The following is a 20,203-nucleotide window of genomic DNA, read 5'->3' as shown; positions in this document are numbered from 1 at the left end:
GTATTTACAGAAATCGGGGGTAACAAAAAACTCGAACCCTGGGCCAGGCCGCTGTTTATCAGGTCTTGCAAGTTTGAATACATCTTCCCGAGCAAGAAAACTATTAAAGGAGATCAAAAGAGCCCTAGGCCTACCCATATTTCTGTCTCTCGCTTTCTCAATTCCTTGACCGGCAGTCCCCTTCAAGTTAAATGGAAAGCGATGCGCTCTTTCGACCTCTCTGTCCCAGTCCCACTTTGTAAGTTCCGGGAAGGCTTTCTTAAACAAATTGACTATAAACTTGCAAGGGTCTTGACCTTCTTTGCCTTGAGGGATTTGGAGGACCCTCAGATTATTGCGATGAGCCCTATTTTCAAAGTCAGCAAGTTTCCACAGAGTGTCCTCCTTTAGCCCCTGTAAAGCCTCTGTGGCACCTTTCTGCTGCTCTACTGCGTCTTCCAAATTGGAGATACGAGTCTCAGCCTCATTGAACCTGCTGGCAGAGTCTGCCTGTGACTTAGCGAGCCTTCGAACTGAATTTTGGAGTTTACGACACATACTTTGCACTCTGTGGCTCTCCTCCCTTGTCTCATCACGCAATGACATTATAGACTCATAGATCAGAGCTAATGAGATGCCAGCATTCCCTCCAGCAGCAGACTCATCTGGTAGTCGATCTGCCCTAGCATCATTGCTTAAGTGGTCTGAGGCTTCAAGGTTTAAATTGCGAACAGTAGAAGGGCTATCCTCTGTAATGTCAGTAGAATCATCCTGACACAGGGTTCCCTCCTTCAAGACTCATATGCAGAGCATATTGTGATACTAAATCCTCACAAGATGAAGGCAGCAACGTTTCAGACATAGAGTAAAAGTCCCCAGACTCGCCATCAAGTTGAACATGCTCCTCTCCTCCAACTGCTTCAAGGACAGGGGGCAAACCATCCCCTTCTGGAGGGTTCTCCCCAGGTTCTTGACTCTCCCCTTCCTTAATGGCTGTTTTAGGAGAAGAGCCCTCAGTTGTACCCTTTGCAATTGCCCCTTTAGCTCTGTCTTTTTCTAGCGCAACCGCCGCTGCCAAGATGGAGGGGATTACCACATTCTTGTCTCCCCCGCCCCCCCCGGTTGTTTTAGCATTAGCACCTAGCTGTGCTCCCTTTACTTTCCCTGGTTCCACTGGTGTTTTGGGCTGAGTTTTCTTGCCCGTAGTTGTTTTGCCCCCTTCTTTGGGAGCACCATTTTCCCTCTGATCCTCTGTGACCTTCTGATTCCCCTTGTGCCTTTGGGAGCCATATCGTCTCCTTTTCCTGACTTTTAACTGTCCAAATTCCAGTTGCCGTACAGCAGCTGTCTCACGCTGCGCAATTTTGCTCTCTATGCCTCTATGCCATGTATAAACACTCACCGCTACAAACTCTTCGGGGTCTAATCACTCCGCCCGATGATGTAGAGCTATTGAGTCTCCTGCCCCAGTAGTACAACGCTCCAAGGCACAAAGAACACGAAGAATCCTCTCTGCCTGCGTCTCTCTCCATCGCTCTCCCCGGAGCCTGCAGAGCTGTGAAGCCGCGCTGAGCACGAATCAGCCCGAGTCAGAGACAGGTGAGGCAAGGTGAGGCGAAGACTGGAAACGCCGAGGATCAAGCAGGCGCTGCCCAGGTGCTGGTGAATTCTCCAATTTGTTCAATGGCGCCGCAAGTTTGCAGGCGCCATTGCCGTGTCCAGACGCCGACACTGATCCTCAGTCGTAAATCGTAAGTGATATTTCGCTCAGCTTTTAATCAACCGTCCGCTATCCAACGTTAAATTTCCGACTCCAGAATCACGCACAAAGACTAGCGTAGTGCAGCGCCTATTTTCTCCGTCGGTCTTCTCCGCTATCGAGGCTTGCAGGGACACGAGGAGTGGTCAGCCTACACGTCCACTCTCGTGGGCGCCATCTTGCCTCCTTGTCATTGATTTTCTATGGGTGTCCACAACTGAAATATTTGATCCATCTAAATTCCTTTTGGAGCAAGTGTTTCTTCTTATCTCCCCATCCATAGTCAGTTTCAACAATATCACGCATATCTAAAATCAGAGCTGCGCAATGTTGGTATTATTTAAAATGTGTTGCTCGATTCAAACACATGTCCTGTGAGGATATGCTCAGCTGGTGTTCGGTAATCCTAATTTTTAGGTTTCGACCTGGCGTTACTGCGCAAGCAGTTCGCGCAGGCGAAATCTAATGTTTACTATATGGGATATGGGAACGTCCCCCGGCTCCCATTGGCTAGCTCCAGAAATGGAGGCTAGCCATTGGAAGCCGGATCTGTCCGTCAAGGCCGGACCAGATTCGGGGGCGTTCCCGCGATTTTTACTCATCCCACCCCTTTCCCTACGTCATGCGGCGGTGGGCGTGAATGGGATCACACCACTCATCTGGAGAACAAGGTGTGCACCGTGGGGACGTCTCCCCTAGGGGGACGCTTTCAAGATCAATCTTTCTTTGCTCAGGTGGGAAATTACCATTCTACATACTTTCTTTAGGAGGATAAAGGACTGATCGTTGAAGAGCAAACCCCTTTTTAATCACGATACTTGTGTATAAAAAGAGGGGTCGAGCGGCGAAGAGCAAGCGTATCGTGTCATGAATTACATAAATGCCGAATATCGCAAACTGGTGCCATTCGCGCGAATGCCATGTTAGGTGTACTAAAACCGCGAGTGTGCCGCTTTTACGCCCAACATGGCCGCCTCTTGTATGGATTACAAGCTGTAAGGCGAGTCCCGCCCTATTCTACTCGCGTCACTTGGAGACCCAGAGGACCCGCCCATCTCTCCGCGCACTGTCATTCGGCCCTCCGGAAGTCCCACCCCTCTCGACCTGCTGTCGCTCTTCTCCCGTTCGCAGCTCCACTGCTTTGCAGTAAAGGTAAGAATGGCTATTGCTGAAGCCGGGCGACCCCGGCTACATGCTGGGCTTCAAAAACGGGGTTAGTCCGTCTGCTCTTGCGTGGGTCTGGACAAAGTGCATCTTTTCAGCGTTTTCCATGCTTCCTCGTGGACATAAAAGTCCTCCGCGTGCGGCAGCAGGCCGGGCTTTTACGGAGACCTCTGATGGTTGCATGGGGGAGGGAGGAGAGATCTAGTGACAGGTGCGCTGCGCATCCCATGTGTCGAGGTGACAGTATCATCCCACTCTAGGTCACCGTGGTTTGCCCTTCAGGTCCCCACACCATGCGTTTGTTTCCCTGGGACATAATACACCAATCCCTCTCTGTAACAATATGCCCTCCCCATTTATCTGTGCGCCCTTGTAAAATGACCTCCATATCCCTGTCTCTCACCATCATGCAATTTGTATGTGCTTCCCGTTTGTGTGCTCATGGTATAGGTCTTTATCATATCTGTGTGTCAGGACAACTGTCCCTTACAGTCCAGGTGCGTCATATATGTCCTCTCCATTCATGTGTGTGTCCTAGTGACATGACCTTCCCATCTCTCCTTCAGTTACGATTACATGCCCTTCCCAGCCGTGTGTAGTATGCTCGCCCTTTCCATTCATGTGTGCCGAATGCATCTCCATAGGTGTATTTCTAACTTACCCTTTGGTGTCACCTTGTTATGCCACTCCCATCTCTTCCCTGCTCATCCCTGTGTTGACACATATATTCCATTCTGAGCCCTCTTTTAAACTGGAGAAATTGGCGAGTTCCTTTCGCACTGTTGCTGTGACCTGTTATGCCCATCCCCCTTCGTGTAACTGAAATATGCTTCCCATTCCTCTGTGTGGCACTGAAATGCCCCCCCCCGAATCACTGACAATCCGGTACCCATTAAAAAAAAGTGGCAATCACGCCATTTCCGGGCATGCAGGCAATTGATGCCAGTGTTAATTCTACAGTCCAGTCCGTATTTAACTAGTTGCTTGTTATTTCATTGTCATCGATTGTTAAAATCCTCATGTCATGTGTACATTAATTTTACTTCCGGGTACTGGCACTGGGTGTGTGTGGCTGGCTCTGGGTGTGGGGCTGGCTCTGGGTGTGTGTGTGTGGCTCTGGGTGTGTGTGTGTGTGTGGTAGTAATTGCTGTCTGCTGAGCTCGTCCGTAGGGTACAATAGTTCTCACATTTGCGAGAGATTAAGCTATTGGCAATGTAAATGACAATGCCATTTATTTATCTGTTTTCAAAACCAACACATAAATACAAATTTTGTCTTTTACAATGCCAATAGCTCTAACTTCTCCAAAGGCGAAACCGTTGCATTGTAAATGCTTGTAAGTTCTTTTAACGAGTCACATGTTCCACACTGGTTTGACTGTAACTTTTACCAGATTCTTCAATGCAAAACGTCACTTGCTCAGATTTTTCCTTGAATTGTGTGCATTTTATGCTCTTCTTGCTATAGGTCAGGGTCTGAGGACGGACAGGATGGCACCCAGATTTCATGATTACATTTTGGGTATTTTCTGCTGTTGGTACTATGAAGAAGTAAGTATCAAGGAAAAAAAAGGTACTTACGCTTCCAAATTAGGCTGTCTGGTCAAGTGTTGGTAAATTGGTGTCTTGGAAGCCAGAAATGCAGAACAGGAAGCATTTCAAGATAATAACTGAGTGTCATTACCACCATCTTTAAGAACACTTCCTTTGTGGTGCAGGTCAGAACTGTAATTTTCCATTCTTCAGGAGAGTTTTGCAGAGTGGCACACTTAATTCACCCATATCAGGGGCTCAAATGTAGAAGTCCATGCATCAGAAAAAACCCTTTTTGATGGAGCGGTGGTTTAGGAAATCATAGGGGAGTCCAAGGAACCAGTATGAGAACCAGAATATGTTTTACCTCTGGCAGCTGAAAAGTAGCTTGCTATATATAAAGATGGTATCAGTGGTGAGGAGGGTACTAACACATATACACCATTTCCAAAATAGTCCCTCAACTTCTCCAAGCCACCTTTCTAATGATGGCTGTTATCTGGCTGGACCTGTGAGCATTATGGGGGACATAACACTAGCAGTGAAGCTCTGAGAATGCTGGCTGCCTCTTGTAATGATGTAGTGATTTGAACAAATTGAAATATATCCTGAGGCAGCTTGTCATCCTAGTTAGCTCCATTATTTGCTCCACTAAAAGATAACAGGCCACAGTAAAACTAAATGTAACCATAAAAGCTAAATACCATGAGACGTTGGACACCATGGCTTCTCTGTACCCTTTTTCTGGTACCACTGACTATCAAGGCCAGTTAGCACAATCAGGAAGAACAGAGTCCTGGATTTTGATTTTATTACCATTACAGGAACAACAACCACAATGTAATCTGCACCAGGTGCAATACTGAAATGTATAAGTGGTGAAGGGCAAACATCTTGGTAGAGGTGACCAGGGAAGTCACTCGAAAGGACATCTAAAAGAGCAGCAAGTTGGGATTGCTATTGTTTAACCATCCGAATCCACAGAGCCTTTGGGTGGAAAAGGAGATGATGATGATGGCCACAAGGTCAGGCATCTAATCCAGGTGTAACAACTCCAAGCCTTGTCCAAATGTGCCTACATCTACTACTTCAAACTGAGTCAAGAATGTCAAAACTTTCCTTTCACACTCAAGTTCTGTGGGTTCTATAGACAGCACCTGCATGGAAGTCAATTATATTCATACAAAAACAATCCACTCTGAAGCATCTGCTCAATAAGTAAACTAGGCCCCACCAAATCTATCCAATATCCCATTCAGACAAGGGGAAACAGTCTACAATGTTGATACTTAATGTTCCCATATTTTCAAAGAGGAAAGGGGGGTTTGTAAGACATACCAAGGCCATTTGTTCCAAACAGGTGTTTCAGAGCCAGGCATATTTTTCCATTGCCAAAGTGGTAGAATTGTAAAGGTCATTTGCACCTCTTTGACTTGGATTCAGACTGATGTGCACACATTTTTTGACTGACAGTGGATAGGTACAACATATTACGTGTGCATCTCTACCCATTGAGCTAGCTTCAAGAGATAATGTGTAGTGACTGTCAGGATGTCCCGACAGAACCATTGTTTTAGTATGAAGCTTAGAACCCAGTTTCTGAGGGTCATTGGGCCACCCCATTATAATAATGATACAACCACAATCATGATCATTATGAAGAAATTGTACAGCCCTGACAACATCCCAAAGAATTTCAATATTTTTGATTGGCCTCAATCTAGAGGCATACGTGTTCCTTCTGTGTTACCAAAAAAGGTACAGAAGACCTGAAGCTAAAATGTTGTGCTTTCATCTCCCTGAAATAGAGGACCAATATGGTTTTATTCTATTCTATTTATATTTATGTTTCTCAAAAAGGACTTGGGATCCTCATCCACCTTAGGTGGAATGTTTCATTATTGGGGTTGCTCCTTCACCCACAACACATGTTGCAAGTGGGCTCACCTTGAGGTCTTTATGTATTTTGTGAATGTGAGTGTAGTTGGGAGTCAAGGTGGTAGGTATAGTGGATCCCTGGGTACATGGTGTAAAAGGTTTCAGACTGATTTGAGCATTGGCGGGTGCAAAGCTAGAATGCTCTCTCTTGGAGCTTTTCCCACCAAAGCCTAAGCTTCAGTTGGACCTCTTCCAATGGCTATCTGACTTTGAGAGGACCTAGCTGGGTGTAGCCTTCTCGACCCGCTGGTGGATATTGACTTTCATAAAAAAGACTGAGGGTCCTAATTAGAGTTTGTTGGGTGGATTGCCCTGTCAAAAACTAGAAGGATATCTCATCAGCCTTATGACAATTGCCATAGACTATAAATCAATTGTAATAAGCTGGACTGGATATAAGTTTGTGATGGAGTAACCTCTCCACCAAACTCTAAATCAGGCCCTACGTCAGAAGGTAAAAACAATTGAATGGAATGACCTACATGGTGGATCGCTCCACAGTGCTTGGCCTGAGATCTTGCCTACGACCCAGTCAACCGCAAATAGTGATTTCTGATTGGCACTTTACTTACTCTTGGTGCTTGTTTCGCTAAAAATATGCAAAATCATATAGCTGATCCCCCTACTGGAGTGCAATTATTTTTGGCATTTTTCAAATGAATGTTTTTTGTATATTTGAAAATGTAATTTGGGATTTTTATTGTGCTGTATTGACCTTTGAATTGCTTTGCATACTTTTTCTTAAGTTAAGCATGTGTGTTCTGTGCCGTAGCTACCAGGGTTTGAGCCCATGTTTTTGGTTGAACTTCTGTGTTGGACCTGACAAGACTTTGGACATATTACTTTGTATGGACTCACATCTTTCTCAAATAATAAGCCCAGGTTTTACAATGTTGTAATCCATTGACTGTTTTTATTCTATTTTTAAAGATTTAATGAAGTTAAAGGTTTTGGTGACAAATGTATTTAATTGATTGATTTTCAATTGGATCTATTGGTTTATGTTTAATGGGTTGTTGGATTAAAAAGGAAATAGGGTGTGAAGTGGTTTAAAATAACTTATTTTCTGTACAATTTAAGATACATTCAACAATAACATAATGTTGGATTTATCAATACCATTCTCCTAAGTCTATAAATGATATCTATTCAATTCCTAGCAATATTTATACGTTTCTAAACTATTGCAATTATTTCATTCATTTAGTAATTTAAGCCAAATTACATACTTTTGGTTTTTAAAAGAGACTAGTGTAGAATGCATATTATATTAATAAACACCTGTTTCTGTTATTATGTTATTTTTAATTAATATCAATTCATATTTACATGAATTCATTTGTAGTTTAGTTACAGATGAAAATGAATTAATTCGGAAGCTTAGAGTCTAAACGTATTAAAAAGTGATGTGTAATAAAATATAGAAATACATTTTAAATTAATTAATTGTTAATTTTATATCTTGAAAAATTAAGTCAAATATATATTTAAAAGAAGGATTGTTATGTTTTTATGGCAACAGAGTGTGACATTGTTGGAAAGTGCATAATTTGTAGTGGTAACTATGCATCTACAACTGGCAGTAAGGCCATTAACACAGTCTAAGGCTCAGTGTAGGTCTCAAAAAATTATTCCCATGCTCCACAATCTGTAGCTTGGGAGCGAGGTATGTAAAGCATTTACCAATTCAGTAAATAATTAAGACATGATAAAAATACCACAGCAATAGGAAGTATTATCTTTAAAATTACACCAAGATCTAATGTAGGGAAAAAGAGATATAAATGTTTAAAGAATTACCACTTTCTAGAACATAGAAACCTATAGCGCCACTCTGGTACATCTGGTGCACTTGACCGGGACAATGTGAAGGTTTCAGCCCGACCACGATGGAGCCCTGCTTGGCTTGGATACACTAAGCAAGAGGCCCCAGTCAAAATTGTACCTTTTCTTTTAGAAACTTTTCTGGAGCTTTTTTTCCGAGGGCCCTTGTTGCTCTTCACCAGTCCGGATTCGGTGAGTGTTCGCTGGCTTTCAGGAAGCCCCAGTCAAACTCGGGAAGTTGGACCTCTGGAGCTCTTCAGTGGGATGAACCTGTGCTCTGGGTCGGGTCGCGATTGAAGGCTTGGTTCTCATGATGGTTAGTCGGACACCTTATGAAGCTTTTTTCCAAAGTTGCTCCAAACTTCTCTAACTTCTTCCTGAATTCCTCTTGAGGATCAAAAGGGTCCAAAACACAATCCAAGTGTCTGGAAGCTCCAAAATGGCCCTTGAAAGGTTGGGACCACAATTCCTACAATGCACCTTGCCAAAACCCGTAAAAGTCCACTGGACACACTCCAGGCAGGAGACTCTTGGTGGTGATGATGCAGGTGAACTCTTAACTTGTAGCTTGCAGGGAGTTACTCTTTAATCCTTTAAAAGCAAGATACATTTACAGGGCTGTAGTTCCAGATAGTGCAGCAGTCAGTCAGATTGTAGGGCCAGGTGGTGCAAATCAAGTATCCAGCATGGCAATCCTTCTTCTTCTCTGAGTTTCAAGCAGCAGATCCAAGAGGCTCTGCACCTCTCACATGTTTATTCAGTGTTCTCTGGGATCAATAAGGAAAGCACTGCTGTCCATCGAAGTGCAAGGCAACACCCCAACGCATGACCGCTTTCTCTAAACTGTGGCATCATCCTCTCCCAGAAAGCACTATTCCTCCAAAATTCATCATGGTTGTAATCTCACAAGAGCATAAAGAGTTAACTAAACCAACTCTCTCTATTGCTCATTTACATAGTGCTCCACCCCCTAAAATCTGCAGAGTCCTTACTTAAGCTTCCACATGGCTGGGTCAGAGGGGATGGGGTTAGGCAGACCAGGCATTCGATGCCTGTCCTGTTCCCCCTTTAAAGCCTCATACTTTATGTCCCCTCCCCCTTCTCTGGCATTCCTATGTAGCAAAGCTCTCTCCAGCAGATAGCCTCTCCCCTGGTGAGCCACTTATCACATCATCAAAGAGGTTTGGCTAATCCTGTTAACTCTGAACAATCAGGAAAGACTGCAGGAAGGCTGAATTCTGGCTTACAGAAAAGAACGTGTTTTAACTTTTGTTCTGTAATATTTGGGATAAATTCAACAATCGCACAATGTTGGATTTATCAATACCATTTTCCTAAGTCTTTGAATGATATTTATTTAATTCTTAGCAATACTTATGCATTCATAAACTATTGCAATGTTATCCCCTAGGGCTAGGCATCTACAATGGGGAAACTGAAATGTGCAATTTCTCCATTACCAGGGCATATAAAAGATCTGTTATAATGGCCCGGCATACAGTTACATGACTCCCAACCCCTGGGTTACCTAGGGGAGTAAATGTGGGTCCTGGATATACAAAAAGAGTGTAGATCCTCACTTCACAGTGGACATAGCACTAAAGTTTGGGAGGTACTTTACTACAATGGGGGAAGTGAAATGTGCAATTTCTTTATCTTCAGGGCACATATAACATCTTTTATAAGGGCCCTGCTTATAATTACATGATCCCCCCCTCTCCTGGGACACGTAGGGAAGACCCTGACGGTACGTAATATGTAAGAATATTGTACATATTTTAAATGCCCCTACAACCAAAGTCAAGTTTGCAGTTAATTTACTTAAAAACAGTGCTGCAAAGCAGGGCTGCTTTTAAAATGACCACAGGTGCTCAGCAGTGCACATATGCAAGTGCAGAAAGGGCTGCTGGCCTCTAAACTGATATACACTAATACATATTAGGGACTTATAGGTAGTTTTAATCCCCCTGCTCTATTATCTACCACGGACTTATAGGGTAGGTCATGCCAATTGCAAGTATACCCTAATATATAGGGGTCCATTAGGATGTAGGGTGGATCGCCACCACCATGCGGGCAGTGGTGATCTGCCCTTCATCCTTCCCCTGCCAGACATTTCTCCCCACCATATTTAGTATGGCGGGGGTACCGCGGTGGACGGGAAGACCGGGCGGAAAAGGGTTTAGTATGGTAGACACCGCCAACCATATCAGGATGCAGGTAGGAGGCAGCCTTTCCATGGTGGCAATTCCGCCACGCAAAGGCATGCGGAGTTTGAATTCGGGAGCCCTTTGTGGGCCCCCAGGATGTTTTGGGTGAGAGGGGCACATGGTAGGTACCCCCTGCATGTGCATGCATAACATGGCAGGCACCGCGCGGTGCCTGCCACTTTGTGCATGCATATGCACAACATGCATTTTTGGCATTGCGGCAGGTGATGCTGAAAGCACCGCCCGCCGCAATGTCAAAAATGCAGGATGTGCCCGCCAGTGTGGCAGGCGATTCCTAATCACCCCCACGGGACTGCCGCACTTATGGCGGGCGGTCCCTTTTTATGTCAGGATGATGGGCGAACAAAGTCTGCCCGCCATCCTAATGATGCCCATAGTGTATCCTAATGCATGTCTGTGTTTTCACTTTGTTTTCAACATAGCACTGGCCCTGGGCCTGGTTAGACAGAGACCAAAGCTGGTCAGAGTTAGTTACCACCAGTACCTGTCAGAAACAAACTGGGGTTGCACAGGGCACACAGGATGATTTTGCAACAGAAATATTTAAAAAACAAAGTAATAACAATATTTTTTGAATTACAAATATAATTACAAATATTCATATATAAATATAAAATTAAATGACAATTTATTTATAAATTACCATAAATGAAACCTATTTAGTTATATATTCCTGTAAATCAAAGCATGGGATTATTTATGTATTTGCTTAAATATTTAAAATATTAATACATTCCATAAAAATTAAAACAAAAATGGTTGCACAGGGAAGTATATATTTTTTAAATAATAACTATTTTAGTGATTAAAAGACGTTTTTGTATTGAAAACTACAAAAGTATGTTGAAGTAATTATTGTGGAGTTAGCATTTGAAAAGTGTTGGGCTTTGCCTTTTCTGCCGTGTCATCCCAAAACGTTTTTCCTTCACCCTCCTCAGTTCCATTTTTGTTGGCTTTTAGAATTCTGCTCACTTTACCACTGATAACCAGTGCTAAAGTGTTTGTGCTCTCTCCTGTAAGCATGGTAAAAATGCACTTACATCCAATTGGCAGATTGTATTACTTGTAAGTCCCTAGTAAAGTGGTACTACATGTACCCAGGGTCTGTAAATGCCTGCTGCACTAACTGTGCCACCCACTTGTGTAACCTTTTTAATCATGTCTCAGATCTGCTACTGCAGCCAGTGAGTGCTGTTTAAACTGCCAATTTATCCATGCAAAATAACTCTAAATAGCCTATAAGGCGAGATGTAGCGTATTAAAAATGTTGGAGATGTAAATTTAACATTTACATGTCCTGGCAGTAAAAAACTCTTACATTTGTTTTCACTAATGCAAGGCCTACCTCTCCTATAGGACAACACTGGGTGACCTTATTACATTTAATAACTTCCTATTGGGAGCAGGTAGGAATATTGAGTTTGGTGTCTAAGGAATTATAATATAAAACCCTCTTTAATGGCAAAATTGGATTTTAAGTCACAATTTTGAAAATGTCACTTTTAGAATGGTATGTCACACAATGGAAGTGATTCTGTTAAGTAAATAGGGGGAGGGATCCAGGCACTATACAAAGAGAGAACAAAAACCTATGCCATAGATTCTTTAATAGTTGTAGTGGCTGCGTAATTACTCCGAGCCTACGATTATCAATAAAGCAAATTATATTCTTCAAGAGGTTTTCTCAAGCTTATCACACACCTGTACATAAACCTAAAAAAGTACTGAAAACATTTATTTGAAAACACAACAAAATTAGCATGTTGGAGATACAAACATTATGACCAATTATAGATAAATTACATTATTTAGATGTTTTCTTTAGACATATAGCACATACGCACCATATGCTTTTGATCACGAAATGGTTGTGGTGCATACACATAAAAATGTAACATACTCAAAGAAATGGAACAGGCATTTAAACATAACATCACAAAACTAACATTTATATATCAACATGTATTCATGTAACAAAGATAAGAGTCCAACATGAATTTCCTCAACATAGGAGATATATACTTGTCCTCCTTAAGTTTTTCATATGTCCAAAAACGACCCTATGGGGTAGAGGCACACTGTTCCACCCTTGATTGTTGCTTTAATTGGCTTTTTGACGGGTGTGTCCTCACTGCACTGAATTATGCCAATGCGTTTTAACCTTCTGTGGACCTAACAAGTAAGTGTGAAGGTCTTCCTCAGGTCTTTCAATGTTTAAGAATGGACACTACTTATAAGACAAAAGTAAAAACTATATGTCACAGAACCAAGGTAAAAATTCTAATACAAGTAATAGAGTTAGGGAGCCTTAAAACCCAAGGAATTTACATACCAGTTTTGACGTGGTGAGGTACCAAAATGTAAGCACTATGTTGTGACATATGTTCATTCTTTACCCCAGGGTGGGTATGTTTCAACCTCGAGTAAAACTCATGTGTAAGCTCAGCAGTAATACAGAGGCACTACTTCTACATCAAAGTTTCTTAAAGATTCTCCTTTTATACGAGCTCATACATGTGCTCTTATTATATGGATGAAAATCTCCACTGCTGAGTGGTTGCAGTTTGGAAGGTGGTATACAAATGCATTCGATTAGAGTGACAGCGCTATTTTTGGTTTAGAGCTCGCTGGCCATCGTAGATGAATGTGGGTGTCAGTAGTCATATAATCTCTTGTTTTGACCTCTATGCAGGGAGTGGAGCTGCGCTTTGAGGCATACTTCAAACATGGGAACTAATCCCTAAAATTTGGTACCAGGCGGGTGCATGTCGATACAATGCCTCCTCATTCTGCCTCTGTGCAAATGGCAGAAAGGAAGCCTTTTATGCAACTGTTGCATGTTGCCCTTGCGGGCTCGCACTAAGTGCTTTATTCCTCAGTGGCATACCTTAACAATGGAAACTGATCCCTTGTGTCTGGTGGAGGGTCCGGTTCCAAAGGGGTGTACCTATGTGTGCATGGCTTGTGCAAAGATGTAAGGTCTCCAGGAGACTTATTTGTGTGCATCTGCAGGAAGTGGAAAACTTTATTCTGGAGGTGCAAGGAACCGTGGGGATTGTAGCTGGAAGCTCCCTGGGATGCCAGAAGTCAAAACTCTTTCATGGGCTGAATTTGCTAATGCTGATGTGGCCCAGGTTCAGAGTGATGATTTAATCGAAATAATAGTTTTATGAAAAAAACACGTCTGTTGTCCCATGTGACCTTAAAGTGGGCCAGCAGGAAGCGGAAAATCTTTGTTCTTGAAACGCAATGGACCGTGGGGATTTTATTTGAAAGCTCCCTCTGTCTTGAATTGTAAAAGGATGCTAAATGGAAAAACTCTCTTGCGGACAGCATTAGCTAATGCAGATGTGGCACAAATTCAGGGTGATGATTTAATCAAAATAATAATTTTATAAAGGCATCAGATGTCTCTTGTGACCTTATGGTGGGCTGTTATCTGGCTCGCCTACTACTCAGTGGTACAAAAGGGGGTGGTGATGGACGGAGCATCTGAACCAATCAAACACTCACACCCAGTCAACAGATCTGGGTTTGATCCATCCCCGTTCTTTAGCCCACCCTGCCACCCCAGTTCAGACATGGCCATATGCAAATCAGTCTGACCATGTGTCTCATGGGAACAGTACAGCCCGAACTGTCAAGCCATGCCTTCCCTGGACCGGAAACAAGCTTCTGAGGACCGGTTTCTGGCATTTTAGCCGTCTTCAGCCCGGCTTGCTTGCATCCAGTGGCAAAGTGAGCAAGGGACTCACGTCTGAGCATGCCCTGCCAACTTATGGCGAACAAAGTGGTACAAAAGGGGGTGGTGATGGACGGAGCATCTGAACCGATCAAACACTCACATTCAGTCAACAGATCTGGGTTTGATCCATCACCGTTCTTTAGCCCACTCTGCCACCCCAGTTCAGACATGGCCATATGCAAATCAGTCTGACCCTGTGCCTCATGGGAACAGTCCAGCCCGAACTGCCAAGCCATGCCTTCCCTGGACCGGAAACAAGCTTCTGAGGACCGGTGTCTGGCATTTCTCTTATTACTCAGCGCTATGAGAGTTGTAGTGTGGGGTGTGTACAACCCCCGTGATATAGAGGGGATGTTTTTTTTGTGCTTGAAGGTTTATGGGTATCAGATTCTATAGGGGCAGCCATAAGTCTGTTATGTCAAGTATTGCCCAATAATGGCGAGTGCTTAATTTGCACAAAGAGACATTGTGACAGTAATTAAAACATGATTGATATTACTGAGGCCCACTCAGCTGATTAACAATCTCTGACAGTTTGTTAAGACCATTTGCTGCTGTACGCATTCTTAATATATTTTGTGCCTCAAGGGGTAATAATACAGGTTCTGCGTTTGTGGTTTTAACATGTCTCAACACTGTTCATCTCAAGTCCGACATAGCATGGTTTGTTTCCATATAGTGTTGTACCATAGGGGTATGCATTATTGTACATCAGATGCATGAATTGTGCTGAACAATGTGCTTCTTTATCTCTTGATTGATCTTTCCTATATAGGCTTTCTCGCAGGGACATAGTACACAATAAACAAAATGTTTTGTGTTGCGGTTAGTGAATTCTGCATGTTTGAGCTTAGAACCCCTGTAGTTAAATTCCTCGCCCTCAATTGTACTGTTGCATGTGGGGCAGTTCCCAAATCTATTTTGGCCTCTCCCTGGGGAAAGATTAAGGTATGCCTCAAAGTGCTGCTCCACCTAATGCAAACTCATAAACAGTACTGTTTGACGGACTAACACCTGGATTCCCCTCCCTGCATAGAGGTCAGAACAGGAGAAGTTGTATGACATCCTTGATGCAGGATTCTTCGACGATGATGCAGGACTTCAAGTGCAGCCCATCAACTTCTTCTGAACCGCAGATTCAAGACGCATCCTCGATGCAGAATCTTAATATGTTCTGCAAACCGGGGTTTAAGGTACTTTGTTCAGCAGGTCTAACTTGGTCCCTGTACCCAGCCCATTTTCAATCTCGGTCAGACTGAACTTTTGACTTTGTCCTGGTCCGATGCGACCAGGTAACCACAGTTGTGACTTTACGCTTGTAAGTACTCCATCATCATCATCAACAGCTTTATTCAGATCATACAACCATAAAAGTGCAGTGTGCAATACAGCTTTAATATAAATACTGATAAAACATATAATACAACATAAAATAAGTCCAGTATAGGCTAGGAGCAGATTTACAGTCATCACAGTGAACAGACCGCTCTGTTGTCCAATTAGAACAGTGACAGAAACAACTTCAGGATAGCCATAAAACACTAACATGGTCTGTTCTGTTGTCAGTGTTCACCTAGTATACTGATACTACTAGACCTTAAATACATCCCCAGTTAAAAAATTTAAATATCATATTGGCCAGATGGATAAAAACAGTTAGGGCCACCTGCATCAAAACTTCGTCAGCTCCCTCCTGATGCCCCACATATGACTCAAAAACTGTGCAACGGAAAAAGCACTAAAGGGTCTTGGGTCTGATTTAAGAATTCCCAGAGCTTCGCAGTGAAGATTTGTTCCTAGCTGCTTGCATACTGGCGTAAGCAACTTACCTCTTGGGCATTTAGAGGCTGGACAAGCAAATATTACATGCACAGATGATTCATTTGCATCAGTACAAATAGAGCAAAACTGTGATAATGCTGGGGTACAGTGCCAAGAGCTTGTGAGGGAATTCAGGGGAAGCGTGCCAAACCTAAATTGCGTGTATAATTACCTGTCGTTGGGTAACTGGATGATATCTAAACAGCTTTCCAAGGAGCTAACTAATTTGAAATCCATAAACTCCAAAGTTAGCCAACACCCCGATGGGTTGGTGGGTTTTGACTAGGCTACCCAATCCCAATACTTCTCTTTTATACAATCTTTGGTGGGAAGCGATGTTGAATCCATGTTTTCCCAATAGCCCTCTAACCCTATGTCAGCCAATAAGCGTTTACCATTTCTTAGCCAGCCTATTTAGTTGAATTTATCTAAAAAGCTAACTTCCTGGAGAGCAAAGGCATATGAACATAGTTCGGGGTAGACTTAATTCTCTGCCAAAACAGCAGCGGTCACAGCTTCACTTTGTTTGCAATGGATTCCCTGCCCAAGTCTAGCCTTACAGTGCTCTGTGGTAACAAAACTAGGCTCCTCAAAAACGTATTCTCTGATCTAGAGAGGTCATCTATCTTATCAAATCCCCACAGTTTAGACCCATATAGGGCTGAGCTCACTGTCTCATAGACCTGTGGGACAGCGGCCACTTGTTTACTAAAGGAAGCGCTATGTTCTTTGCTCAGGGCCCCACATATTTGCATATGCTTCAGGGTTGACTTGGACACATGAGGCTTCCAGGTCATGTCTTCAGATAACGTTATGCCCAATTAGTCGAAAGTGCTTACTCCCTTAAGTGGGGTACCTCCCAGAGGTGGTCTTTCTTTGTATGATTTGTGGGGGTTGATCGTCAAGAATTTCATTTTAGATGTATTGATCTCTAGATCTGGTGCACCACAGAAATCACTAAGTTGATTGAGCTTGGGTTTTTTGACACTAACAGGGTCACACATTCTTCTCCCCTAGTATAGGAGCATCAGCTGGCACCTGCAGTAAATCCTGCACTAGAATATTCATGTAGAGGGAAAAAAGGGTTGGCACCAGAACGCACCCTTGGTGCACTCCCCTACTGGCGTTGATTGGGTCAGTGAGCTGGCCTTGGTCTCCTCAACAGACTTTCCCTAATTTGCGTCATGGAGTCAAATGACTACGGATAAAATCTACGGCGGAAACCCCATGTCTTTTAATACTTGCCACAGCTCTGTCTTGGCACGAGACCAAAAACAGTCTTTAGATCTATGAAGGATTCATACAAGTTCCCTCAACCAATAACCACTGTCTTCCAGAAAAGAAGAAGGAAACGGAACACCTGAAATGAAGAAAATCCTTCGCACTGCATCCACAAGAAAATAAAACACAACCATTACAAACAACTGGTGTGATGTTGAGTCTCTTGATAATACAGCATATATATGACACAGTGACCCTTCTATCCATTACGGATTTAGAAGAGGATCCTGTTAAAGTAGCCAAAGTACTTGAGGATTTGGATATACAACCAGACCTTATGGTCACTAGTGATCTTAAAACTAAATCACGCTGGTCTCCTAACCTAGCGAGTGGAAATAACATAGAGATCTTCCACAAGCTAGTGCTTGGGGAATTGGATGACTTTGTTAACAAACTGGTTCAAAACCAACAAACAAAGAGGGATAACCTGACCTCCAATGAGCGACATGCACTCAGACTGCTTCAAGAGAATAGAAATTTGACAATCAGAGAGGCATACAAAGGGGGCAACATTGTAGTGATGAACACATGGGACTACGATCAAGAGGTTTATTCGTAACTACATGATATACAATGCTATGAAAGGATTGCACATAACCCTATGTTTGGCCTTACTACCACTGTTACCAAAATGTTGAAAACTTGGCATGATAAGTGTTTGCTAGACATGGATAAATATATGTATCTTAGATTTGACCGTCCTAGGTACCCCTGCTTTTAAACACTTCCCAAGATCCATAAAGGCCTCCCTTTCCCACCGGGGAGGCTGATAGTATCAGGGATAGAAGGTCTGACAGAGAAACCCTCGGGATTTGTGGACTTATTCCTTCAACCGTTAGTTGTGAACTTACCTTCCTACATATGAGAAACAAGGTATATATTGGATATATTGAGAGACATTTCCTGGGAATCAGGAATGACACTGGTGACACTGGACATGGTGGCACTTTACACCAGCATCCAAAATGAATTGGGCATCAAGGCATTATGACACTTCCTAGGCGGGAGATTAGCGAGTCTGTGGGAACACACAGAGATGCTTATTTCTATGACAGAATTGATACCAAATAAATTGTGTACCTGATTGCATGTAAATGTGATGAAATCTATGTGGGCAGCACTATAAGACATCCCAAGGATCAAGTCAGTGAGTATATGAGGGCTTTCAAACAGAATGAGGAGAGATGTCCCATAGCAGCCCACACACATGGCTGCCCCGCACAAGGAGCCACAAAGAACTTTAAATTTTATGGAAATGAACATGTGGCAAGGGACTCCCGAGGACGTAATAGAGAACTGAAACTTAGGAGGCATGAGGCAATGTGGATTATGCGTCTTAAAGCAGCAGAGGAGGGACTCAACATAGACCATGAACTACAGTATCTTTTGGGTGACTGATTCCATTTACTGTATAGAGGCTAGTCACCGTTAGTCAATCACACATGGTCATAACAATGTCTTGCATATACATATCTGCTCTACTCCTCTGTAAGTTTGGGGCTGGTAATCATCCTCCAGTATGTTATCCTTCATTATATGCCATTTAATGTGACATAACATAGGGCATATTATAAGATCCCATTTACTAAGGAAACTATGGGCTTAAGATCTGTTTTGTTATTTATATTGCAGATGAGACTAGTTATGCGACCACCAGTATTCTGACCATGCGCTGCGGTTCGGCATTCTATGGACGCACACCGCCTACTTCTAATATACACCCCTTCACAACATCAGGACCGTCGTTTATCCCCTTATTTTCAGCCAAATGGCTCATGCTATCTGATAACGGTATAGCTTTGCACACAGCACACTATGTATTTGGGAGTACCTATCCCCACCATTGTCTCAATTATTTATACATTACTCGTTCCCAGCACTGTCCTACACCGTCCACAGTATTCCACATCCCAAGATGGCACCACCATCTTACACAAATTAGTTCCTCGCCATGAAGTCCATAGTTGCTTACTTCCGACACTTAATGAGATTCCACGACATGCTCCTTGGCACTCCTTCGAAGGCGCGTACACGCAGCAACAGGTACGTGATCTCTTGAATTATAGTCATCCTATACCCTTATCGGTACCCTTGGTTGCTTAATACTTAGGGTTTGCGGTGGTACTCAATTCTGGCAGCATAGACGTGCGCCGGTATGTCCGGTTGACCCATTTCTGCTTTCTTTATTGTGGAATTGGCCTTCGCTACGATGCAGGATTTTAATTAGCAAATACCGGGGATTTATATTATTAATCTGTTTGATAGACCACACGCTTTTGTGGGATTACGCTTAGAACACTGGCCATGTCATTAAAGGTTCCCTACAATTTACCCCATTGTCCCTAATTGATCTATGTTCTGATTACAAGACTTGATTAGCCTCGCTTAATTTATTTTGCAATCCTGATCGTATTCACTTTTATGGAACCTGTTACTTTGCCAATCCACCTGATTACTCAACGACAGGTGCCTTACGCCTCTTACACAGATACCTTTACTTCCTTCACAGAAATTATTATGAATACCCGAGCCCGTGACGGAAGGCAGCCGATACACCTGCCATCTAAACTTTCATGAGCACTCAACCTTAGGTGCCCTATATCTGCACCTTAAGGCAAGTATGTGACGGTAACAATATTGATTTTATACTTTGGAGCGTGGTTTCTTGCCCTAATCCTCTCTCTGTGCGTCGTACTCACATAGGGAATACATCCTTCCTTGGCCACATCTTAATTGGATTTCGTGGCCGACTTTCATTTTGGATTTTGACACACTTACGAAACCCCCACTGACGGCCTCTATATCACATGCAGGAGGTAAGGGTTAGAGCATTACAATGTTTTTTTTCTTATTTTGAAGCTTAGGGCCTACATGGCCTATACTTGTCTCACATTCCTTCCCTTCTCATTATTACTACTTTCCATTTAT

This window comes from Lissotriton helveticus, chromosome 4_1, assembly GCF_964261635.1.
Source record: "Lissotriton helveticus chromosome 4_1, aLisHel1.1, whole genome shotgun sequence".
Classification (NCBI taxonomy): Eukaryota; Metazoa; Chordata; class Amphibia; order Caudata; family Salamandridae; genus Lissotriton; species Lissotriton helveticus.
This window is presented reverse-complemented; position numbering follows the sequence as displayed.